Source organism: Notamacropus eugenii, chromosome 3 (assembly GCF_028372415.1).
Source record: "Notamacropus eugenii isolate mMacEug1 chromosome 3, mMacEug1.pri_v2, whole genome shotgun sequence".
NCBI lineage: Eukaryota > Metazoa > Chordata > Mammalia > Diprotodontia > Macropodidae > Notamacropus > Notamacropus eugenii.
In genome coordinates, this window is record NC_092874.1 from 98,789,337 (window position 1) to 98,815,914 (window position 26,578).

General features: G+C 37.0%; 1 protein-coding gene and 1 long non-coding RNA gene across 2 annotated transcripts in view; one reads left to right on the forward strand and one right to left on the reverse strand.

Moving 5' to 3' along the window:
- CNTNAP2 (contactin associated protein 2) overlaps positions 1-26,578 on the reverse strand; it is a 2,725,119-nt gene that overhangs the window by 105,948 nt on the left and 2,592,593 nt on the right. The window lies entirely within an intron of this gene.
- The window catches only part of LOC140533091 (uncharacterized), a 47,174-nt gene continuing 27,623 nt past the window's right edge, over positions 7,028-26,578 (forward strand). Inside the window, exon 1 of the long non-coding RNA XR_011976795.1 lies at positions 7,028-7,155. This is a non-coding gene — a long non-coding RNA (uncharacterized lncRNA). The remainder of the gene's footprint in view (positions 7,156-26,578) is intronic.

Genomic DNA, 26,578 nt, shown 5'->3' on the forward strand with positions numbered 1-26,578 from the left:
ATGTGCTGCTCCCATGCAGTTACATCTAATAATGTGCTGATAACATACTCTAGGCATGATTGTGACCCTGTCCCTTTTGGTCTGTAGTGTGAGCAGAAGCAGCAGTAGCTCTCACTAGGAGACACTTAGATCAATATTTATGACTTTAGTCAGCAGAAATGGAAGCTGAGCAGGTGCCAGATATTTAGGCTTACAGACTCAGGAGGGCTCAGCATGTCCCGAAAGGCAGTCTGATCTGGAGTCATCCAGACAGGACCCAGAATGGGAAAATGCTAGCTCACTCAATTCACACAGAGTGTGTCAACAGCTCAGCTCCTCCTCATCTCTGACCAGGTCACTTCATTTAATGTTACTCATCAAGATTTTGATGAAAGCCTGTTATTTGCCTTAGGTCAACTGCTTTTGGCCCTGAGAAGTATGATGGGTGATTGCCTTATAAACTATTTTGGAGAGGCAAGTTATGAAATAACACAAAACAGTATAACAATAATTTTGATGATATTTAAATGGTGCTTCAAGATTTATAATGAACTTTCTTTCTAACAGTCCCATGGGATAGGTATTACAAGTATTAGAATTTCCTTTTCATGGATTAGAAAAATGAGATCCAGAGAGATTATGGAATTTCCAGTGGCATTTTGCAAGATTTTGTTCTTGTCCCTCTTTTTGCTTTACGCTGTCTTTCTCAGAAATCTCATTCACTCTCATGATATCACCTTAACAGAATTCTGTATCTCTAGCTGTGACCCTTCTCTCTAGCTCCAGATCAATGCCCAAATTAACTACAAAGGGCATATGAACGAAGATGCTATCTGCATCCAGAGAAAGAATTGATAAATGGAAGGATGTATAGAATAATTTCACACACACATATGCATATATTCTGTCTAATGGTAGCCATCTCCAGGGAAGGAGGGGGAAGAAGAAAAAATAAACAAATTTCTGCGATAACTTTATTTTATTTTTAAAAAGGATAACAGTTGTACATAATAGATTTGCAGTTTCATGTACAATCACTTTTTTATTGTACTATGTTGTGGAAAGGCTTGCTTTATTCCATAAATTAAAAATAAAATAATTTTTTAAAAAAGGGACACCTGCTCCTACATGGATATCCCACTCAAACCTCAAATCAAACATATCTAAAACCCAGCTTTTTCACCTGAAATCAGTTCCCTCTCTCTATTTCACTATTTATCTTAGTGGTGCCGTTACTTACCCCATCTCTTTCATGTTTGAAGTCGCAATAATCTTTGGTTCTTCTTTGTCCTATATCTCTCAATTAGTTCCCATCTTCTGTCAATTCAGACTTCTTGACATCTTTCACACCAGTCTCTCCTCTCTATTCTTAGTACTATTCTACTAATACAGATCCTCACTAGCACCTGCTGGGACTATTGCGATGCCTTCTAGCAGGTCTTCCTGCCTTCACTGTCTCTCTCCTCCAGTTGATCCTTCATATTATTACAAGATGGGTCTTCTATAGATACAGATATGATCCTATTCCCTCTCTGCTCAAAACCCTTCAATGGCTCCCCATTGCTTATTACGTAAAGTTCCAAAACAGCCCAGTGTTTGAAATCCCATAGAACCTGGCAGCTCGGTGGCTTCATGGATAAAGTGACAGGCCTGAACAGACTGCCTATAAAGTACATTGCAAACTTTAAAGGACTGGATTGTACAAATTTTATTCTTCCTTCAAGGCCCAGTCCAAATCTCGTCTCCTCCATGAAGCACTCTCTGGCTGCCCCAGGCTACACTGATCTCTCCCCTGCTTGCATTCTGGTTGTACTTAAAGGTGGGAACATTCTGCCTTTCCAACTTCCCTGCAGTGCTAGGCAGGAAGACTCATCTTGCTAATTCAAATCTGGCCTCAGACCCTTTGTAGCTGTGTGATCCTTGGTAAGTGACTTAATCTTGTTTGCCTCTGTTTCCTCATTTGCAAAATGAGCTGGAGAAGGAAATGGCAAACCACTCCAATCTTTGCCAAGAAAACCCCAAAAAGGATCACAAAAAGTTGAACACAACTGAAAATGACTGAACGAGAGACTGGTGTTTCTCTACTTTTCCTGTCTTACATTACATTCCTGTCTTCCTGTTTATTCACTTGTCCATATCATAGTCAAAATGATTTTGTAGGATCTCCATATCCTTCTCCTGCCTCTTCTCTCCAGGACATTACCTGGCATTTAATAGATGTTGAATAAATTCCTATAGATGGTTCATTGATTGATTGATACCCTACCTGGAAGTAGATTTCTAAAAACAGCTTATGAATATTTGTCTAATTATGACTAGAGCATTCTATATATATGTCTGTGATGAGTTAAAATACAGTGATGAAAAAACAGTTTTTGAAATGCACAGATGAGAAAAGTTCATATAAAGTTGTTTTCTTTTGGAAGTCCTGACTATATGATCATAGTCTATGTCATTAAATTCATCAGACCTTTAAGTACATCTCAACTGTGCCAGACGTTGAGAACACAGAACTAAAAAATCTAGCTCACATTCGACTATATTGGAATACAACATGTGCACAGCTAAGTGGATAGAATGTCACTACAATTTTAGAAAAAAGTAATTTAAAGAACTAACATCTGGAGGTTATCATCCTTCTAATAAGTAAGTGTAGTACATAATTTGTTACTCTGTTCCTGTACACAATTTCTAGTCTTAGCCATTCACCTACTATCCCAAATAATGCATACTCAAAAGTTGGGGTAAAAAGGAAAGGGATTATATTAATGAAAAGAATAAAGAGCTACGTGTTTTAATTTCACAAACAGTGTTCATTAGACCAATATTTACTAAGTTCCTGCTATGAATAAGCACTAGGAATGATAGAAAATGCCACAAAATATCATAAATGATCCTTGTCCTTGGCCACGAGGGATGATCAATGGCCAGACACAGACACATGTAAAAAGTTAAATACTAATCAATTGGATAGGAAATGTCACAAGATATGATATGATTAAGTGCTAAATAAATGGTATAGAATTTTTAGCTGTGAGTTGAGAGGATATAGAGATCACTGAGCTGGGGAAGGCTTCAAAGAGAAGAGTGGATTTAAGTAGAGCCTTGAAGTTCAGGCAAGATTTAGATTCAAAGAGAAGGATTTGGGGTTAACCTCTCCTAGAATAGGACAATGGGAGCAAAAATGACAGCTGATAATAGTCTACCTATGATTATCCCTGACAAAGAGCGGCCTGGCTAAAGAAATATGAAATTAATTCAGAGAAAGAGACCAAGATACAGTTAAATAACCCAGAACTAAGCAGTCGTTACTTACCAATGACTCTGACTTTCTCTGTCTTTTCTGTTGACATCTATTAGTAACTAAATACAAGGAAAGAGTGCTGTAGCTAACCTAAATGCTTTTGGCTCAAGGACATAGCACTTGACCCCTGTGAGAGTTTGGTTTTTTTTTTTATTTGACATATCACAGCATGGGTTGGCTCAGAAAGGTCAAGGTCAAGAAAAATTGAGCTTCAGAGGAATGAACAGACTGGGAAAGTTCAGACAGGTATCATGGCCCAGTCCAAGCACCTACCATGTGCCAGACACTTTGCTAAGTCCTGGGGACACAATTAATAAAAAGAAAGACAGTTCCTGTCCTCAAGGAGCTTACAGTCCAAAGGGGAGACAACACACAAAAGGAGATAGGAAAACAGGGATGGGGCGGGGGCAGCAGGGGTTACCTAGCATAAGGGCATATTGTTTTATAGAATTAAATCTGGGTAGAACAAAAGAGATGATGTGGCATGAGTTGGAGGTTTGGTTTCTGCCCTCTGTTAAAGAAGGCACTGGGAGGAGGTTGGTACTCTGCCCTCCAGAGCTCCAAACAGAGGAGTGAGGAGGCTGAGGGGTATGGTAGGCATCCAAGGCTTGAGTCAGCAGCATGGTGGTGAAATTAGAAATGATCTGCTTTTGCTGGGAGGGATAAATCAGGCAAAATGCTCAGTGCAGGGAAGTTAGAAAGGCAGAATGGCTCTGCCTTTAAATACAACTGGAATGCAAGAAAGGGAGAGATCAGTATGTCCTCTGGGGTAGTCAGAGAGTGCTTCGTGGAGAAGGTGAGATTTGGACTGGGTCTTGAGGGAAGAATAAAATTTGGATAGATGGAGAGATTGTCTTTGTACAATCTAGTACTTTGAAGTTTGCAATATACTATATAGGCAATCTGTTCTGCATCTGGACAGCTCTGACTGCTGGGAAGTTTTCCTTAAAATAAGCCCAAATCTGTCTCTTTGCAATTTTCATATAACCCTCTAAGACCAAGAAGAACAGATCTAATCCTTCTTCCACATGCTGTCCCTACAAGTACCTGAAAATAGCTGTCCTGGAAGTCTTTTTCTTTTTTTTTCCTTCTAGGCTAAACCCTCTCAGTTCCCCATCTTGATTCTCATCTGGCAAGGTTTCCATTTTTCTCACCATCATCTTCCAGACCTGCTCTGATTTATCCCAGTCCTTCCCAAAGTATTTTCTCAGGACTCAATATATTACTATGGATATTCTCTGACCAACTCAGAGTATATCATAATTATCTTCCTTATCATTGGCCCCTCTTACTTATGTGCAGCCCTCTCAAGAGAAATTCAGGGACCCAGGATTAATAAAGGGAAAATGTTTTCTTTATAGCAACATTCATTTGGTGGTTACTGCTATTTAGTACTGCATTGCCAGAGTGCTTTTAAATTATTTTAATTAGTTGATTTTAATATGCAAAAGTGTTCCTTTGCAAACTGCTTGCTCTATATTTTGCTGCTTAGGAATGGCTCAGAGTTGGGAGGAGCCCATTTAACTAAAAATTATAGGCCCAGCATATTGGGAAAGCACTTTAGAGTTTTCCAGTTCAGTTTGTACCCCTTATTTAGTTGATTATTATAACCTCAAAAACATTATATCGGTCTTGGTTGACTGATGGAAAAATGGGGACATAAAGAGATCGCATGACATGAACAAGATCCCACGGTCAGTCATTACTGGAGTCAGGGCTCGATGACAGCTTCTGAGTCCTACCCTGGTTCTCTTTCTACTATAAGAACCACCCTTTGAATATAAACATGCAACATTCCTCTGTGTCAATATGATATCTGTTATGTTTGAAAACAACCTGTCTCGTAGCGAAATACTTTACTGATCCATGATTTGTGAGCTAGTTTTCCTCTGATGCAGATCATAATTCCTTGGCATGTTAGGTCAAAGTTTAACAAGTTGCTATTGCCAAGAAGAGTTAGCACCTCATAGCCAATCCTGTGGTGCTAAGATGCTTTGTCATTATAGTATAGTAGTGGATAGAGCACTGGACTTGAAGTCAGGCAGACTTAAGTTCAAATCTAGCTTTGGACACTTATTTAGTTGTGGGACCCTGGGCCAGTCACCTGACATGTTTGTCTCAGTTTCCTCAGCTGTAAAATGGGGATCATGAAAGCTTATCTTTCATGGTTGTTGTAAAGATAACAGCAATACTATTAATAGAAGCAACTAGCATTTATATAGGGCCTACTATTTGCCAGGTACTGTGCTAAGCACCTTGTAAGTATCATCTTGTTTGATCCCACAACAACCCTGGGAGATAGATGCTATTAATACCTCCATTTTACAGATGAGGAAATTGAGGCAAATAGAAGTTAAGTGACTTGCTTAAGGTCACACAGCTTTTATGTGTATGAAGTTAGATTTGACCTCAGGTCTTCTTGCCTCCAGATCCAGAGCTCTCTCTACTGAACCACTTAGTTGCCTACGATAAGATAAAATGATATTTGGAAACCACTTTTTAAACCTGAAAATGCTATAGAAAAACTAGATGAAATAATAATAATAATCTTCAATTAGCTAGAATGGTCCTTGGGCAGAAGATGTAGGATTCATCATGGAAGCACATGCTCAAAGCCTTTCTAAATACGTTGTTGGCCAAGCCTTTGAAAACCCAAGGCTATTTCCTTGACATAATGAGACATATGGTGGATATGGAAGAAACATACCAATTAAAATGATGTAAAAACACTTTGGAAATGTAACACTAAATAGCAGCAACAACTCAATTAATTGGCACAGCATCTTTGTTGATATAGGGAGGAAAATGTTCTCTTTTTATATTTAGTCTTCTCATTGAAAAGCCTATGTCCTTGAACTTTCTTTGAGAGACTTATTCAGATAAAAAAAGGGATCTTTTCAGAGACGTGCAAGAATAGGAGGGGGAAGAAGGAGAAGCTGCTACTTCTGTTTCCCTGAATCACTTTATCTAATGGATTAGAGAAGTCTTCTAAGGGATACAAGAGAGCAAAGCCTACGTATTTGAATGCTATAAAGAAATACGCCATAGGGCCTTCATCTTCCATATGTTGCTAACTCCGTCCTAGAAGCCCATTCCTGGTCTTCATGGATATTTCTGTCCTTCATCCTTCAGCCTTGCTCTGGACACATTCCCCTCCCTTCCCAGACTCAATTACTTAGTGATTCTCATGTGCTCTACTTCTGAAAGACTTGCTTCCTTATCCTGCCACAGCTTAAAGGCCTTTGATGAATTGCCATCCCTTTTCATTCTTTCCATATGCCATTTCCTCAAGTGAGACTGAATGGAACAAGAGGGAATCAGGGATCCATTCCTCTGTTTTCTGAGCTAACCATCTTTAGTTCCTTCATCCATTTATTACATGACATTTTCTCAAGATTATCCATCAACCTGTGCTGATGGGTCCACTACAAATGCATAAATGGTAAATGGTTGAATACACGTTTGTTAAATGCTTACAACATGTGAAGCACTGTTTTAAATGTTGGGGCTACACTTACAGAATTTATCTGGTCCCTCCCTTGAAGGAGTTCACATTCAAATAGGGAGACAGCCTATATTGGGGCATAGTGTATGAAGGGAATTGGGTTGGAGCTAGAAAGTCACAGGGATGGTGAGTGAAGCCATAGGGAAGTGGAAAGACACACTTATTCCAGTTACAAAGACAGCATTGCTATAATCTCAAATGGATCCTCACTGCAGGAAGATGATCCTTTTATCTCCCATATGGTTCTTTATTCCATTCCCCACAATGACTGTTCTAAACCTTCTCTTCTCAAGCTAATCACAGAATCTCTTCTCCCAGGTATGTCAACTGAGGACCTCACTTCATACTTCACTGATAAAAACCAAAGGTATGTGCCTCAAGTCCTTTTTTCTTCCCTTCTCATCACACAACCTTTAGAAATTGTCACTCTTCCCTCACCCGTACTATTTCCCCCTTTACACCCATCATCCTCTGCATCAAAGTTAATCCATTTATATGTACCCCTTGATCCTATTTTCTCTAGTAGATGTGCACCACTCTCATCTTACTTTTTTCTTTTCAATTTTTAGTCTTTCCCTATCTACCGATTTTTCTGCTGCCTATGAAGATGCCCAAATCTCCCCCATCCTTAACAACCTGTACTAGACCCTATTGCCTTCTAAGCTATTGTCCTGTATCTTACTTCTTGAAAGAACTGTTTCCGTTCAGTAACTCCACTTTTTCTCCTCTCGCTATCATCAAAATCCTTTGCAATTTGCCTTTGACCTCATCATGTAACTGAAAGTATTCTCTTCAAAGTTACCAGTGAAATTGCTAACCTTTATGGCCTTTTCTCAGTCCTCATCCTTGTTGATGTTTTTGAAGCACATGACAAAGCATTTCTCTGCACTTTAGGCTTTTGTGATACTGCCCAATGGGGTCTCTGTTTATTTGATCACTTCTCGGTTTCCTTTGATAAATCATCATACATAACTCATACTTAGAGTTAAAGCCATATCTATTTGGGTTTTGTCCTATGGGTTGCTGAATGAAATCATGAAGCCAGCAATCTGGATTTGAAGGAAGCAATGGTCCATTCCAATTCACAACAAACTTTGATTTTTCTACTTACCTATCAGCAGCTAAGGAGGAGCTAATGTAGTTTGCAAAGCCTATGGACTTTCATTTTGAATTTTATAGCCCAAATAGATAGTGGTAGAGTCAGAATTCAAGTCCAGAATTTTTCTCCCTAAGTTCAGGGCTCTTTATATTATGCTATACTAAATTAATGGTTCTGTAACTACCATGAAATTCCTTTTTTTCCTTATTTTTTTCAGTTTATTGATATGTATTAAGAAAATATTGAAATATTTTAGAAACTCACCTTTTAATTTTGTCTTCTCGTAAAGGAGAAAATTATCATCTTATTTCTATTTCTGGTTTCATCTTTGAAACCAGAGGTAATGGAGAGATAAATGTTCATTTCATGGAGAGGTTAATGACAATTACACATGTGAAAGTTTCTGAGTCATAAATGTGTAAAAGGCAATGCTTAATGAATCATCTTGTATTACCTCCTTAAAAGATAACTGACCCTTAATTTTTAGTCAATGACCTAATTTCCTTCTCTACTCCTGTTCCAACAATGTTGAGCAACACTGGAGCAACTTTTCAGGCACTACAGATTGATGGCTTCTGGGCTAGATGGGCTATGACTTCCATTTCAAGTGTGACATTTTATGAGGTCTTTCTCTTCCTCATTAATTCTTGTACTTATGCCCCTGATCACATTTCTTCCTGCTGCAAAGACCTTGCTCCAGCTATCTTCCCCTGTCTCTCATGAACCTTCAGTCACTCAGTGGCTTCTTACCTGCCTATGAACACATCCAGGTTTCCCAATAGTGAGTATTAGACATTGGGTCAGAAAAATGTGAGTTCAAATCCTGCCTCTGTTATCAACTAGATGTGTGAATTCTCATTTTCAGTTTCTTCTGTAAAATGGGAATAATGCCACTTGAATTCTGACCATCTTCCTTCTTCCACTCCTACCAGAACTCAAACTCTGTCCCTGGGATATTAGATTTGGATTTCTTGTCTAGAGACCAGGCTGCCATGTCTCTTCCTGGCTATTTCCAAGCCAGGCAGCCTCACTCATACCCTTCTCATTTCTAGCCTCACTTTTGAGTGATTTTTCTCCATTTGAATGTTAGTTCCTTGATGGCAAGGTCTGTCTTGCTTGTGTTCGTGTTCCCTGTACTCGGTACAGAGATTGGCACATTTTAAGAGCTTAATAAATACTCTTTCATTCATTCATTCATTCTTGATCTTTTTTCCCTTCCTTTCATTTCTGTACTTTTTGAAAAAAATACTGAAGCTTTTGCTTTCTTACCCTCCTCAAACTTTTGAAATCTGGATTTCATTTCCCACTATTCCACTGATTTTTTTTCAAAAGTCATTAACGATTTTCTAATTGCCAAACCTAATGGCTATTTTTTGGCTTTCATCTTCCTTAAAGTTTCTACAGAGTTTGATGCTATTGAACATCTTCTTTTCTAATTCTGTATTCTCTTTCTTTCTTTAACTTCAGAGACATCATACTTTCATGATGCTCTGAAAACTCTTTCTAAATGCCTCTAATGCACATATTCCTCAGGGCCTACTTCATTCCTTTTCTGTTCTTTTGTATTCTCTTTCTGTTAACTTGTTTACCCTATGGCTTCAACTACGACATTAATTATATGACTCCCATCCCATTCTAACCCTGATATCTCTCATAGCCTTATGGAGTTAGATTTGGAAGAGAACTCAAAGACCATTTAGTCCAATCATTCCTCTGCTGAAGGAATACCTTCCCTAACAACCCTAAAAAGTGACCATTGGAAGTCTTTTGAATATTGCCAACAAAGTTGCGAGCAGTCCATTCTGTTGTTGGACAGTTCGATTTGCTGGAAATGTGGTTTTTCTACTGAAAAACTACCTGCTTTCGTTCAGCTTCTCATTCATCCATCTTAGCTCTGTCCTTTAGTACAAAAGAGAAATGTCTTTCAGACTACAGCCTTTCAAATACTTAAAGATGGCACTCATGTTTTCCCTTTTTTCTTTTTTTTCTAGGCTAACCATCCCATTCCTTTATCCATTCATTATATGAAATTCTCTCCAAACTATCCATCATCCTGGCTCTACTCCTCTGGGTACACTCTAATTTATCTATACTCCTCTTAGAATGAAATGTGGCACCTTGAACTGATCACAAGACTTCAGATGGCATCTAATCATGGTAAATAATTGTAGGGCTATTAATTCTCTAAAGCCAATTTCCTTCTAAATTCATCCAAAGATGACTTTGGCCTCAACAATATTATGGAAACTACCTCTAAAGGTAACCAATAGCTTCCTTTCTAGCTCAATTCAGTGACTTTTTCTCACTCTATTTTCCTTGAATTTTTGGTAGCACTGGATGATGTTAACTTTATTTTTTTTTTAGTTCTCTTTATACCGGGCATAATACACAGAATCTCACAATTCTTTTTCTCCTCTCTTCCCCTTCTTTCTCCATTGCTAGCTCATCTTTTCCCCAACTGCTAAGTGAGATTCCTTTAAGCTAAATCCTCTGACCTCAGCCCTTTTCTTTACATACATTTCCTTTGTGAGTTAATTCATTTTGATTGCTTTAATTTCTCTAATGACATGTCTTAGATGATATCAATTCTACCACTTTTCCTCACTAATTCCTTTCCTATACCTCCATTTCAAACTGCTCACATATAGCATGGACCTCTCCACTACCCTTTGTGTGATCTTCATATTCCTTTTGTTAGAGATTAAGATGTTTCATTACTTGCAGTCACACAAAAACATCAGAAGAACAGTGACATTAAAAGGATAGACTTTTGTTTCAGAGATATGGTTGGTATTATTAAGGCAAATAACTGGAATGATAACAACAAACCAACCTCCAAAAATATCAATTTCCGGAAGTATTCTTCAATTCTAGTCAAAATTCACTCTTTACCTCCTGCTTCTGTCATATGTATATATATATATATATATATATATATATATATATATATATATATATATATATATATATATATAATATATGTATATATACATATGTGTATATGTATATACATACACATACATATTATATATATAATACATATACATAGATCTCCATATATTCATGTATGTTCATGTATCCATACAAACACAAACATGCACAGATGGATGATTCATTGTCTATTAGATATAGTTTGTCTATTCAATGGGGTATCATAGTCTAATAAAATGGGCAGTCATCCTCCATTTGATTTTGTTCTGTGTGGAGAGTTAGACCAAACTCTTTAAAAGGATTATGAATCTAATTCAATTTAATGAATCTAATTCTAATTATGAATCTAAATGAATCTAAATCTAATTATGAATCTAATTCTAATTTAAAATGCTCTGGGGTTTAAGACAATGAGTACAATGCTGTTTTCAAAACATGGTATCTCTGGGGCCTCAACATCTACGGGGAATATCTCCTTGAATTGAACTCTGATCTCTATCTTCTCCATGACGATGAAGAGTAGATTTTGGCTTATTTTAATGCTTCATTTAATATTTTTTATAGAGGGTCAGTGATCAAGGGCATTTCTGTTGTTATATGTTTCAAAAAACCTTGTATTATTTTGGTATAGGTTTCATTATAGTTACATATGAATGAAAAATGTGTTGGCTATACAATAAACACGAAGATAACTGATGGACAGCACGCAAACTCTAATGGTTGCCTTGTAATGCTAAGAGAAGTCGAGCACATCAGGTGGATCCTTTGTGGTACATATATGTAAGAACATGGACAGGAGACAAACAGAATAGGTAGGCATAGATCAATTTCAGCTTGCATCATTAGAGCCAACACCTATATTGGTGAGATCACAGACTGAGTATTTCAACTTTAATTATCACTTGATTTTTCCATACTACCCTGTCCCCAAATAATTTTAACTATTTTCCCTATCTTTAGTCAATTACTAGTTTCATTTTACTGATGATAATTTATATCATGTTGTATACTTAGCATTATAAGGTATATAAGATTTTTCCAGAAGGATAGAAAAGTAGGGAAATTAGAATAAAATATCTGTATTCTAAAATTTTGATTATAGTAACATTTTTCTGAAGAATTTTTAAAATAAATATTTCAAATTAAGTGTAGTGGTAGTAGAGGAGGGGGTTGGCTATATACCTATACAGAGAAGTGGATCCTGGTATATTCTCTGTAGACACAATGAGTGGGAAATGTAAGAATTTCCTGCATAGCAACCTTCTGTCATGCTCTGAGCATGAGCATGAGATGAGGCAGAAGACTGTGAAATGGCACAGCCCTGGGGGAGTTAAGAACTATGTCTTGTAGTAATACTGTCACTTGCCTCATTTACTGTATGTTGTTACTATACTTAGTGGTATATTTCTAATTTTATATTTCCTTCCACATATATTTTGAGGAGGAAAAATCAAGAAAATACTTTCATACAGAACCACCACCTACTTTCATTGTTTTGTCTGTTCTGAAACAGCAATGGATGCTGCTAACAGAATTCTTAAGGCTGAAAGTGCTTTGTTCTTCTCAAAACAGACAAAAGATTAAATTAAAAGAGTAGCCAACACTCTGGCAGTAACTTTCCCTGGGGAGGTGAAAACAAGTAAATATTTGGTTTTCTACTAAGAAGATTACCTTCTTCCCCATGTGTGGGAGCACTGAGTACTTTCCTGTCCTTTCTCCCATCTCCATAGTCATTGAACTTTTGATCTGGACCAAAGGTGTTTAAGCTTGAAATCAGAAAGGAAAGGAATCTAAAAACTAAAGATTCTCTTTTCAATATTTTGCAAACCATATCTCATTTTCTCTTTATAGTTCAACAGATTCTTTAAGCTTTTGATCAGTGTAATATGTTGGGCACATGAAGAATTAGTGAAGGGAGAAAAATAAATTAGGAAAGTTAGATCATAATTACTTTCACTACTGATTACAACTATGGACTCTAGAAAATTCAGTGAGACTCAACAATTAATCAAATTTGTTGAAGGTGGCTACAGATTAGAACTATATGCTTACAAAACTGTCTTTCTTCAAGTTTTAGAGTACAAGTGTTGGGATGAGGGCGGATACATTATGGGGATAAAGTATTAAAACAATTATGGGCCCAAATTAATTCAAGTTGATAAAGCAAAAGGAATCATTTTTGCTTTCTAACAGCTATCATTCCTGCTGTCAGTATCTTCCCAAGGGTACCATGCCATAAAGCTATCGCCCCTCTCATAATTTAATATTGGGGGATAAAAATTGTGGAATGGAGTTCTGTACGTGAAAATTAAAGATACTTTGCAAGTGTAACTAGTTCAGGCAAATACAACCATCTGCTACATTTGGAGCAATCATTTTCCATCTGTTATATGATTTTGAATAACCAAATGAAAGAAATACTGATGGAGTGCAGACCGTATCTAAGAGGCAAGGGTTGGTGGGGGTGGGAGGAAGGAGGAAATGGAACAAGGTAGGAGAGCATTTATTTTTTAAAATAATCAAAGGCTTGTTCACGGAATTTTTTTCCTCTCTGTTTATGACTTTCAACTTAAAAGATCTGCCGCTGTCTGCTGAGCTAGGTTTGTTCTGTGTCAAATGAGATTCAGTTTTATGAACTAAGATGACAATAAAAGATGTTAATCAACACTAGCAAAGAATTTGAGTCTGTCAGTTGCTGCCTTTTCTCTTCTCTGCCTTTAAGGTACTCAACTTTTCCTTCCTTCATTCAATCCACTCTTTGAAGAATATGTTGCATTCACCACTTTAGTCTGCTTTGAGCATTGTGACTAAGACCAGATCCTGTTGCTACAATCACAGCTGTAATCTGGGTGACATATTTTCTTTGAGTTATAGCACTTAGTAGCTATATTTCTTTTCTCAGATAGTTTTCAGTTTCAAATAAACTCGAGAATTCAAATAGTATGCATTTTACTAACTTGCATTACTAATTGGAAAACTCCATCTTTCTTAGAAAAGGAATCTTGTAATTACTCTGTCCTATTCCTCAGCAAACAGTAAGTAAGCTTCCAGTTTCCAAATATGTGTCAATTTCTGCTTTGAAAGGTATTGGCATCTAGACAACAAAGATGTTCATTGATACACTGGTTTTTCTGTCATATCAAAGACATAACTAGCATGGGACAAATAGGGCTATTCCCTAGTGTGTCAATATCCAAAGGGATATGATTTCTTCCTGTGATACAGACCTCATAGTCCTTAGCTGGCCCTTAATGACATGTGCCATGTAACTACATTCCATGACCAAAGTCCCTAGGTTTCTGTTTCCCTGGCAGCACTTTCCTGGAACCTGAAACTTTTCTCAGACATTATGAGGGTGAGGGCTAGATTCTTAACTCTTCTCTTGTCATAACTATTCCCACAGTTGTCCTGCTACTGCCCTGAGCTCTACTGGACTAGCTGTGTTCTAGGTTGTTATTCCTCCTCACCTCATTGGATTGTCCTTTGTACTGTGGACCCCTCCCAGTGGACTACCCTCTTGTGTTGCTGTTTCATTCTTCTCCTATGGACTCTCCATTGCAATTCTGCTATGCTCTCCATTCCCATCCTGATTTGCTTGCTGGCTCTTTATGACTTGGTTCCTTCCTATCTTTCCTACCTTCATATACTATACTCCCTTCCTGTCCTCTATGCTCTAGCTACATTAGCTTCCCTGTAGTTCTGAGAACACATCCTTTTATCTCTCAAGTCCATCCCCTTGCATTTGCTATGCCTCATACCTGAAAGCTCTTCCCCCTTACTTCCACTTTTAAGTTTCCTCGACTTCCTTCAAGGATTAGCTCAGATCCCATCTTCTGCAGAAGACATTTCTGCTGCTACTGCCTTCTCCTGTCCATATGTATCTTACTGTTTCTACTTATTTAAATTATGTCTTCCCATTATAATATATAAATTCCTTAGGATCAAGGACCATACTTTTTGCCTTAGCCCAGTACCTGGGACATAAAAAGCCCTTAAACATATTTGTTAACTGACATGTGAAAAAAATTCCTCACTACAGCTTTGACAGTCAAGACTATCTCATGATGGATCTCCTTTTATTCAGTTCCATATCTTCTCTTTCTGTGTACTTTTTACATTTCATGACTGTTAAAAGAAATATCAACCTTACTGTTGTCCTCTGTTAATTACTCCCAGTAGGTTGGCACCTAATAAATACTGTTTGATTTGAACTGAGCTAAATTAGACTCAGATCTTTTCTTGATTAAGAACTCCATTTACTATCATATTTGATTCTGTTGTTTGGGAACAGACAACTATGTTCATGTGATGGTGGAATCTAGCTCCTATTCCTCTACTCTGTGCAATAAAGACAGAAAAGCCTGCAAGGAAGCAAGAATGCCACTGTTAAGGATGACTATTTAAAATTACCATGCACTTACGTATAAAAGCCAATGTGGGATTATAGCATAATAAGTTTAGACCAGGGTAGCTAAGTGGTATAGTGGATAGAGCACTGGGTCTGGACTCAGGAAGTTCCTTTTCTTGAGTTCAAATCTGGTCTCAGACACTTACTTACTTACTCAGACACTCAGACACTTACAAACAGGGTGTGACCCTGTTTGCCTCATTTTCCTTGTCTGTAAAAGAAACTGGAAAAAGAAATGATAAATTACTCCAGTATCTTTGCCAAGAAAACCCCAAACGGAGTCACAAAGAGTAGGACACAACTGAAAAGACTGAACAACAATGAAAAGATCTAGACTGCAAGATCGCTAATTTTTGCCTCACCTCGTTTTACAAATTGGGAAGTTGAGACTCAAACAGATTAGATGACTTGGGCAATACCACACAGGTTGTAAGTGGCAGAGTCAGGATTTGAATCCAGGTCCTCTGGCTCTAAGTCTAGTTCTCTTTTCACTGTACAAGATGTCTTTCTGGGCATAAGCAGGAAGTGACTGCCAGGGAGAATTTATAGAATAGAGCAGAATAAAAAGGGATTGTTCTCAAATGGTTCTATGAATAGGAAGGTCCCTGAAAATACAGACACATTGATCACACACACCTATATACATATACACACACATACCTATATATACATATATATGTATATATATGTGTGTGTGTGTGTGTGTGTGTGTGTGTGTGTGTATCTCTGGCCCTAGAGCACAGCTTTATATAAAATAATGACCTGAATTCTGTTTTGAGTGACGAGTGTGACACAAAGACTGAAATGAGAGCCCTAATTATAGTCGTCAGTGAACAATTGGTTTAATGAATCTAGAGAGATAATGTGGTGTAGTAGGTGCCATCAACATGCGGGATAAAAGGAAGATAATGGGGTTGTCTATTTCATGCACCTGTGGAATGCATTATTTAAAAGTGATCCCTACTCATTTTAAAATAAGAGCTTAAACATTGGCCCATTCATTAAAAAATGATAGAGAAGGAAAAATAGGGACTGTTCCTCATCTTTGGAAAATTGATCTAGTTTTTAGGTCCTTTCTTTCTTCATGAAGATTAAAATAAAAGGAATTTTTAATTATAAAAATAGAGTTATTAAAGATTAATTTTCTGCCTTAAAAGCAATACAGGCTTGGGTCATGGCCTTACACTCTGCATATAGAACAGTTCCATTAACTGAGCTCACTTTGTAACTCATTCTTTAACAGTAGTAGATAGCTAGGCTCTGGTTTATAATAGTGCAGGTGAAAATGTTATGTGAAATTTTTTTAATGTTAAGAAAATATTCTTATGTTTGGCATTTATATCATCTTATATAATTCTTTCCTAGTTCTTCATTTGTAAGCTTAAGCCCCCAAATGTTAACTCCCTTTAAGGAATTAAAACTAGCCCTCCTAAGGAAATGGGATTATCACATTATGCCTTCATTAAAATAAGACCTGGAGTGACGTGATGCTCCAAAATGACATCAACCAACAATTTGGTGAGTAAAGAAATATAATTACATACTGCAAATACTAATGATAATTGCTGATGATTGCAATTTGTATTGCAAATGTTCATTTACTTCACCTTCTGGATTCTAGCTACCAGTGAGGTTGTCATCAGAAATGTAAGACATGGTTTGTTATCATCAGGAAGAAATCTCATTAAAAAGAATAGCTATCATCTCAGGCAAAAAGAAGGGCCTTCATTATAAGCAGATGTTGGTAATGATAACACCATGAGTGAAGTAGGGAGAGAGATGGGGAGAGTTCCCCATTTATCATGTCACTTAACAATGTAGGTAGGAGATATGTCTCCTGAAAACAAAAAAACTTTCATAGAAACGCAGTATATGGTATTTTTTAAGGAAAGGAAAAGTAAATCCTCCCAAATGGGCTTTAAATAGTGTTGGGGAGAAAATAAAAGTTGCCAGCTATGATGGTAAAAATTTTTCCCCATTAGAAGAAAAGTTAATCAAGAGCAATTGTTATTTTGTTCTTTGTATCCCTTGTGTAGTAGTAGTTCTTAAACTTAGTGGTCTTGAAACTTCTTTACATTTTTCAAATGGCTGGGGAATCATCTACTCCCAAGAGCTTTAGTTTATATGAGTTATAGCAGTATTTACTATATTCATTTCAATTCATTAAACATTTATTAAGTACCTTCTATGTGCCAGATGTTAAACTATTTTGCTATTATTATGAAGAGTTTTGATCTTGCAGACCCCCTTGAAAAATTCTCAGGGATCTTCTTGAGAACTGCTGCCTTGGTGTCTCACAAAGGACCTGACACATAGTGAGCAATTTGAACGTCATCTTCTGATTTTTGTTATTATAGAAGGTTATTGACCTTTGTACTAGTGTTCGCTTTACCTGGAATTTCTTCCTTCTCTCTCTTCATCTGTTGGATTTCTACTCTTCTTTAAATGTTTAACTGAAATGTCATCTTTAAACTTCTATTATCCTTTGCCATGAATAACTTTTGACCTCTGGAACATATGTAGATTTGTTTTATACTTCTGCAATGCACTTATGTGTCACACTGTATTATACTTAGATACTTTGTCCCTAGTAGGGGAAAACTCCATTAGGGAAAGAACTATATCTTATCCATATTTGTATCTTCTGCAGAATAGCAGTCTGCACATAGTAAATATTTGGTAATTTTTTTTTTACAGAATTCAATTATCTCAGTTGTACCCATAGAACTAGAAAACAAGGACTTACTGGGACTTTTAGTAAATCCACTTCAAGAGATGATTCGCAAATATTCTGCTGAAAGGATCATAGTGCTTCTTAAATCTCAAGCCAAGGTTCTAGTAGTACACTTCTTTAAATGGGTTGTCAGCATGCTCAGATTACATAATCAGAATCCCAAAAGATTCCAATGAGATAGAACTAATTTTAAAAAGTTGATAGAGATAAATGTAAAAATCTACATTTGGTCATAAAAAATAAACTGTAGCACTATGGCATGGGGACGGGGAGGTTTATGGCTGGGCAACAGTTCCTGTTTTTTAAGAAAAAGGCCTAGCGGTTTTCATGGATGACAAGCTCAATGAAGTCAGAATAGTTTTGTCTGGGGGTATTTAAAGAAAAGCTATATGAATACTTGCAAGCAGGTTGTAGAAAAGATGGATATCAATTGGACCAGATGACCTCTGAGATCCAAGTCCTTTCTGACTCTAACATTCTAGGAATGGATTTAAAATTTAATTTTTTAAAATTATTTTATTTGTTTTCAGTTTTCTACAATCACTTCCATATATCTTAGATTTTTTCCTTCCCTCCCTCTCTTTTCCCCTTCCCTCCCCACTCCCTCCCTGAGATGGTGAGCAATCTTATATAGGTTCTACACATAAACTCTTATTAAATGCATTTTCACCTTAGTCATGTTACATAGAAGAATAAAAATGAAAGGGAGAAACCATAAAACAAAACAAAATATAACACAGGAGAAAATGGTCTGCTTCATTCTGTGATCCAATTCCATTGTTCCTTCTTTGGATGTGGAAGGTGTTTAGCCTTGAGAGTCCATTGGGAATTTTTTAGGTCCTTGCATTGCAGTGAAGTACTAAGTCTATCAGAAAAATTCCTCTCACACTGTGGTTGTTGCTGTGTATAAAGTTCTCCTGGTTCTACTCCTTTCACTCAGCATCAGTTCGTACAAGTCCTTCCAGGCCTCTCTGAAGTCTTCCTGTTCATCATTTTTTATAGCAAAATAATATTCCATTACATTCATATACCACAACTTGTTCAGCCATTCCCCAATTGATGGGCACCCTTCCCCTTGATTTCCAGTTCTTGACCACCACAAAGAGAGCTGCTATAAATATTTTTGTACATGTGGGACCCTTTCCCATTTTAATGATCTCTTTGGGATACAGTACTAGAAGCGATATTGCTGGATCAAAGGGTATGCACATTTTTGTAGCCCTTTGGGCATAGTTCCAAATTGCTCTCCAGAATGGTTGGATCAGCTCACATCTTCACCAACAATGAATTAGAATTCCAACTCTCCCACATCATCTGTAAAATTTATCATCTTCCTGTTTTGTCATGTAAGGCCATCTGATAGGTGTGATGTGGTACCTCAGAGTTGTTTTGATTTGCATCTCTCTAATTAATAGAGATTTAGTGCATTTTTTCATATGACTATAGACAGCTTTAATTTCTCCCTTTGTCAATTGCCTATTCATATTCTTTGACCATTTATCAATTGGGGAATAACTTGTATTCTTGTACTTTTGACTCAGTTCTCTCTATATTTTAGAAATGAGGCTTTTATTACAGACACTAGTTGCAACAATCTGCTTCCCTCCTAATCTTGTTTGCATTGGGTTTGTTTGTGCCAAAACCTTTCAATTAATTGTAATCAAAATTATCCATTTTGCACTTTATAATGTTCTCTGTCTCTTGCTGGGTCAAAAATTTCTCCAATCTCCATAAATCTGACAAATACACTATTTCTTGCTCCCCTAATTTGTTTATAGTATCAGTCTTCATACCTAGATCATATATCCATTTGGACTTTATTCTTGTGTATTGTATCAGGTATTGGTCTATATCCAGTTTCTGCCACACTGTTATCCAGTTTTCCCAGCAATTTTTGTTGAACAGTGAGTTCTTAACCCAGAAGCTGGGGTCTTTAGGTTTATCAAACAGTAGATTGCTATATTCACTGACTACTGTGTCTTCAGTACCTAACCTATTCCACTGGTCTACCCCTCTATTTCTTAGCCAGTACCAAGTGGTTTTGATGATTGTTGCTTTATAATACAATTTGAGATCTGGTAGGGCTAGGCCACCTGCCATAGCATTTCTTTTCATTAGTTCTCTTGATATTCTGGACCTTTTGTTCTTCCAGATGAATTGTGATTTTTTTTCTAGCTCTAGAAAATAATTACCTGGTAGTTTGATTGGTATGGCACTGAATAAGTAAATTAATTTAGGTAGAACTGTCATTTTTATTACATTAGCTTGGCCTATCCATGAACAACTAATGTTTTTCCACTTACTTAGATCTGACTTTATTTGTGCGAGAAGTGTTTTGCTATTGCGTTCATATAGTCCCTGAGTTTGTTTTGGCAGGTAGGCTCCCAGATATTTTATAGTGTCTACCGTAGCTTTAAATGGGATTTCTCTTTCTATCTCTTGATGTTGGGCTTTGTTAGTAATATATAAAAATGCAGATGATTTTTCTGGGTTTATTTTGTAAGCTGCAACTTTGCCAAAGTTGTGTATTATTTCAATTAGTTTTTTATTTGATTCTCTGGGATTCTGTAAGTATATCATCATATCATCTGCAAAGAGTGATAACTTAGTTTCTTCTTTGCCTGTTCTAATTCCTGCTATTTCTTTTTCTTCTCTTATTGCTAAAGCTAACATTTCTAGTACCATATTGAATAATAGTGGTGATAATGGACATCCTTGTTTCACCCCTTTGTGATTTTCCTAGCCTCACAGGCTAAGAGACTGTTTACTCCTTTGGTTGATCCCACTGTTCCAGGATTTTTCCTTGGAAAATATTCTATGAGTTTTTCAAGGTCAACAAGGGGAGGAGTAGAGCATTTACTGATCACTCCACCATCTTAGCTTCTAGAAGTTCAAGTAGCTGACTTACAGACATTAAATCTGTGGGCTAATAGTCTTAGGAGTAGCTGCTGCAGTTATCTGAGGTTCTATGGTTCTCTTTCATTCAGTTCCACTGGACTTCTGTCCTGGGCTGATATGTCTGAGATTCTGCAGTGCTGCTGCTGCTTCAGATCACTTCCTGCTTAGCTTTGCTATAGTAAGGTCTGTGCTGGTACAGCCTGTGTGCTCCTGTAACCTCATGCAACAGATCCTTCCCATCAACCTTCCAGTCCATCCTGGGTTCAAATCTGCCACACTCTATCTTCTATTGGATTCTGCCACTCTAAAATTTGTTCAGATTCTCTTTTTACAGGTATCTGAAGGAGTTTGTCTTGGAGCTTAGGTGAGTAGTTGCTCTCACTCCATCATCTTGGCTCTGCCTCTTAAAATTTAATTTTTAGATAAACTGAACATTTTGGGGGGAAGCATGGGGGAAATGAAATAAGAGGTGACTTGCTCAAGGTCATACACCTAGTAAGTATCTAAGGCCAAATTCAATCTCAAGTCCTCTTGACTTTAGGGACAGTGCTCTATTCATTGTACCACCTACTATCCCTCAACATTTGTTAAGAAAAAGCCACTTGCATGAAACTGCTTTCATCTCATGTAACAACTCTGTTGCAGAGGACAAAGGAGACATAAAAAGATGGCAAAGAATCTGAAAAGACCCTCTGAAACAAAATCAACATGTACTAATATTCAATGACTTCAGTGAAAAGGTGAGGACGTAAGAGATTTTGGAAAATTTGGCTGAGGAGTAAGAAATGAAAGAACCCAGAGGCATGCAAACTACATAGAAGCATATCTATGAGAACAGTCAGTTCTGTTATAACACATTTCAAAAATGCAAATTTGTTCCAACACAACTGACATATTAGTGAACATTTTGAACATGACATTAATTTCTGGTTTTCTTCTATGTGATTTCTTCTTGAGAAAGAGCAAGAATGTAAAAAACTAGACCACTTTATAATAATTAACAGGCTACAACCCTTCTTATGGCCGTTTCCACAAGCAAACTTGAGATCTTTCTCAAGGTAAAGTTTCTTATTTATTGAATGTCTTCTAGGAACTCTCAGCAGAGAAGGCCTGGCTATCCCTGCCTTCACCTACCAGGAGTTTCTGCCTGCTCATCTTGCTCCTGCAGCCCCAGATGCACGCTCAGCAGCAGCCCAGGGCCATAGGCAAAGTCATTAATTATTCTAGTATCTGTGTATTTCTTAACAATCTGGCATGAAGAAAACCATGCTACCATTTTTATTAGGTTCCTTTGTTTTACATGTCACTGCTAGAGTTTCATTTATTTATTTATTTATTTTAGTTTTGTGCTTCTATCCCCATTTTCCCCACAAGGTCTATGTTTTAATTAGCACTGTGCTTTTGGGGAACATAATCCTAAAGAGTCTACAGTTATATTTCAGGGAGTCCATTAACTTGATTGGGAAAAAACCTTTTATTTTCACTACCTCTAACTAAAATTTAGCATTTTTTTTCAGTTATAAATGCACAGAACAAATCCAGTAGTTTTAAGCTTCACCAGATTGCCAAAGGGGTCCAGAGCACACAAAAAAGATTGTGAACTCTTGTGTTAGACAAAGTATGGCAAGAAACCAAATTGACTTTCTTAAAATGGAAATTCAGTGACGTTTATTTTGAATCCTCTCTTATGTTCTGCTGGGCACATGGCAATGCTTTTTTTATTTCCTTTTTTTCTATTTAAGTTTTAGTATTTAAGCTTATAATATGTTTCTTTTTCTTTTCTTGTTGTTTATTTAAGTTTAAAATAAATGAATTTTAAAAAGAAGCCCAATTGATTTAAGATTAAGAAAGTTCAGTGAGCATGAATGACTTCTAGTCTGAGGACTCCAGAAACCATCTAATCTAATCCTTGACCTAACCCAGGATCTCCTCTTTCCCCATGCTTACAAAAGGCCATCCAACTTATACCTGAAGATTTGGAATAAAGATGAATCTTCCATGTCAGCCTACTATATTTAACAGACAGCTCTGTTGGAAAATTTCAACTTATGTCAAGCTCACAAACTGACATTTAAATACATGCCTAGTTTTGAAGAGAAATCAACTCAAAATCTCTGTGATATTTCACACTACAGATATAGGAAGGAACCTGTTGCAACTGTGCTGAATAGGAGAGTATGCTTGTTCATAATAACCTGGCCATATGGTTATTTGTGGCTGGAATCTCCTAGAGAATAAATGTTTTCAGCTTTGGAAAGCTCCATTACACTGCTAGAGATAACAGAAAGAGGGTTTTTGGATGTGTGTGTGTGTGTGTGTGTGTGTGTGTGTGTGTTTTCTGGACCAGAAGGGTTATACATGAAACCTACAACACTCCTGAGTGTCACAGAAACCAGAATAAAATGTAATTAGGAAAGAGTTAACAAAATAAACAAAAATACAATAAAACATCGATAATATTACATTTTTAAATTAAAGTCAATATGCAGCCCCCAGTGATCCTTATTTGTGGAATAGTGGTCCCTATTTCCATCTGATTTTAATATCGCTTACCTAGGCTATATTCATTTGTTCTTATAAATTAAACAAGATACTAAAGATAATGTGTGCTGCTGGGCATTAGCCAGCATTCCCTGACTCGACTGTTTCCATGTGCTCCCTCAGAACAGATGTACTGGGAATAAGCTGGTTACCATTTGAAAGGAAGCAAAGGGAATTAATAACACTTTTTTGCACTTAATAGTATTTTATTTTTTCTAATTACATTCAAAAATAGTTTTCACCATTCATTATTGTAAGATTTTGAATTATTCTCTCCCAAATTTTTCTCTCCAATTTTCTCTCCCAAATTTTTCTGTCTCCTTCCCTTATCTCCTTCTTCCCCAAGACAGCAAGCAATCTGATATAGGCTATACATGACAATCATATTAAACATATTTCCACATTAATCATGTTGTGAAAGAATAGGACCAAAAGGGAAAAACCATGAGAAAAAAAAGAAAAATCAACAAAGAAAGTGAAAATAGTATGCTCTGATCTACATTCAGACACCATAGTTTTTCAGTCATGAGTCTTTTGGAACTGTCTTGGATCAGAGGAGCTAAGTCTATCATAGTTGAACAGTTGATATTTTTTTTAAAAACAGATATTCTGGGTAGACTCAGGAGCTTGAGAGATTTAATGAAAAACTATGGAAACCAACAGCTGCTCTTGAGTTAATAACTGACTGCCTCTCTGATTGGAGGATAGGAAGGGCATGAACTCCAAGTCTCCATTTAAGGAGACAGCTCAGCTCAAACATCTCACTTTTCTCCAAGCTGCTCTACTATAGGATTTCTCCACCACACCCCAAAGTTGGGTACCTTCTCTTCCACCCCACTTTCAGTGTGTTGTATTTGTTCTTTCCCTATTAGATTGTAAGCTCCATTAGGGCAGGAACTGTCTTTTGTTTTCTGTTTGTATCTCTGATGTTTAGGACAGTGCCTGGCACACAGATGCTTAATAACACTGACTATTAACCGTTGGGAAACAGGCGAAAATAATGGATACCAATTATTTACCTTGAGTTTGCCACTGATGGGAATCCAGTTATCCTTCTCAGTACTGCTGTGTTTGCATGAGGTAGGGATACCATGTTTTCTTTCTTTTCCTGTTCCTAAGCATTTGAATATAAGTTGAAGCAACTTAAACAATTATTGCTAATTGAAGCCGATTTGACCATTTTTAGGGGAGTAGGATGTAACTTCACCTATCTCTAACCTAACTTTACAGATTTATTGAACACTGTCCCCCAGGGAGTTGGGAAGTGTGGTGTATAGCATGCTGTTACTGGAGCTGGAGCCAGGAAGACTGAGTTCAAATCTTCTTAGACCCTTAGTAAGTGTCTAAGTAACTTAATCTTTACTTAGGGATGCAAAGTGGCAGAGTTGACAAGAGTGCCAGCTGGTAGTTAGGAAGACTCATCTTCCTGAATTCAAATCCAATCTCACACACTAACTGTGTGACCCTGGGCAAGACACCTAACCCTGTTTGCCTCAGTTCCCTCATCTGTCAAACGAATCAGAGGAGGAAATGGCAAACCACTTCCATATCTTTGCCATGGAAACCCCAAATAAGATTATAACGGGTCAAACATAACTGAAAAAATGACTGAACAACTAATCTCCACTGCAGCTTCCTCACCTGTGAAATTGGGATACTAAGAGCATCTACCTCCCAGGGTTGTTGTGAGGATAAAATGATACAATATTTGTAAAGTTCCTTGCAAACCTGAAGACATTATATAAATGCTGTCCATTGTTGTACACAATACAAATGTTAATTAGTCCTGCATTAGAACAATTAAAAGTGACACAGAAGAGGCTCTGCTGGGTTTTAGGACTTAAAATTGTCAGCACAAAATGATCCATTAATGAGAACATCAGCAGGCATTCTCCATCAACAGAGAATTCTTCCTTGTCTGGACTCCTTAATATGCCTCTTTAATAAATATGTCTTTATTAAAATTTTTAAATTTGATCCTTGGTTATTCCAAAAATTTATTTTGTTGGATTGTGTAGTATCATAGCATGGTTTTTTTTCTTGGTTTTCCCAAAATGGCCTCAGGAGGAATAATTTATCCCTTTTCTGAATTTGTAAACTAGGACTCTCTTAGAAGAAGACAAAAGGATTATTTGTTACAAGGAGACCCTGGAGGCATTTTTCTATAGTCTGTGCTTCTGTGAACACAGACATTAAATGTTAATTTCTTATTTGTGATAAAGAGAGTGCAGCAATTTTATTTTAGGGAGTATATGTTTTGCAAATGTACTGAGTTATGGCTTAGTAACTATTCAAAGTTTCTCTTTGAAGGTTAAAATCCTGAGATACTTATTTTCAGGGGAGGAGAGATGTAGTGGTGGTGGTGGTGTTTTAATATAATTGGACAGTCATACAAATAGAGTCTTATTAATAGCAATATTTGAAGACATTGAAAAAACCCAACCATTATCTCTGCTACAGTCTCTTTCCCTTCCCAAGCATGGAGACACCACATCCAAGATTCTGTAAAGGCTTTCTGCCACAAAACAGCACTTATAAGAAATATCTGTTGTAAACTTTTAATGTCTTTTTTATAGCAAAATTATTCACACACTATGGATTCTTAAAAGACTAAATAACTCTTTCAAGCAAACATTTATTTTTCTATGATGAGAGGACTCTCTCTTTAAATTGTTGGTGATAAATCCCAGGAGAAGCTGGGCTACTCAGAGATATGCATGACTCGAAGAGTAACTCCCATAGCATCAGCAAAGACCGACTTGTAGGTCCATGCAGTCACTACCATGTGGGAAAACTCTCAACTCAGGTCTTCCTGACTTTGAGTCCAGTTCTCTATCTGATATAATTGGCAAAGATACTAGAGTGGTTTTGCCACTTCCTTCTCCAACTCACTTTGCAGATGAGGAAACTGAGTCAAACAGAGGTAAGTGACTTGCCTGGGGTCACACAGCTAGTAAGTGTCTGGGTCCAGATTTGAACTGAGGAAGATGAGTCTTCCTGACTCCAGGCTCAGTACTCTATCCACAGCGCCACCTTGTGCCCAATGCCACCTCTACATCCATTCAAATGAAAAGGGACCTGATTTTTTTACATGCTGGTGTGTTAGTCCCTAAAGTCTCAGTGCAGTAACAAATATTATAATACTGTGACCCAAGGAAAATTCTGTAAAGAGGTTTCTT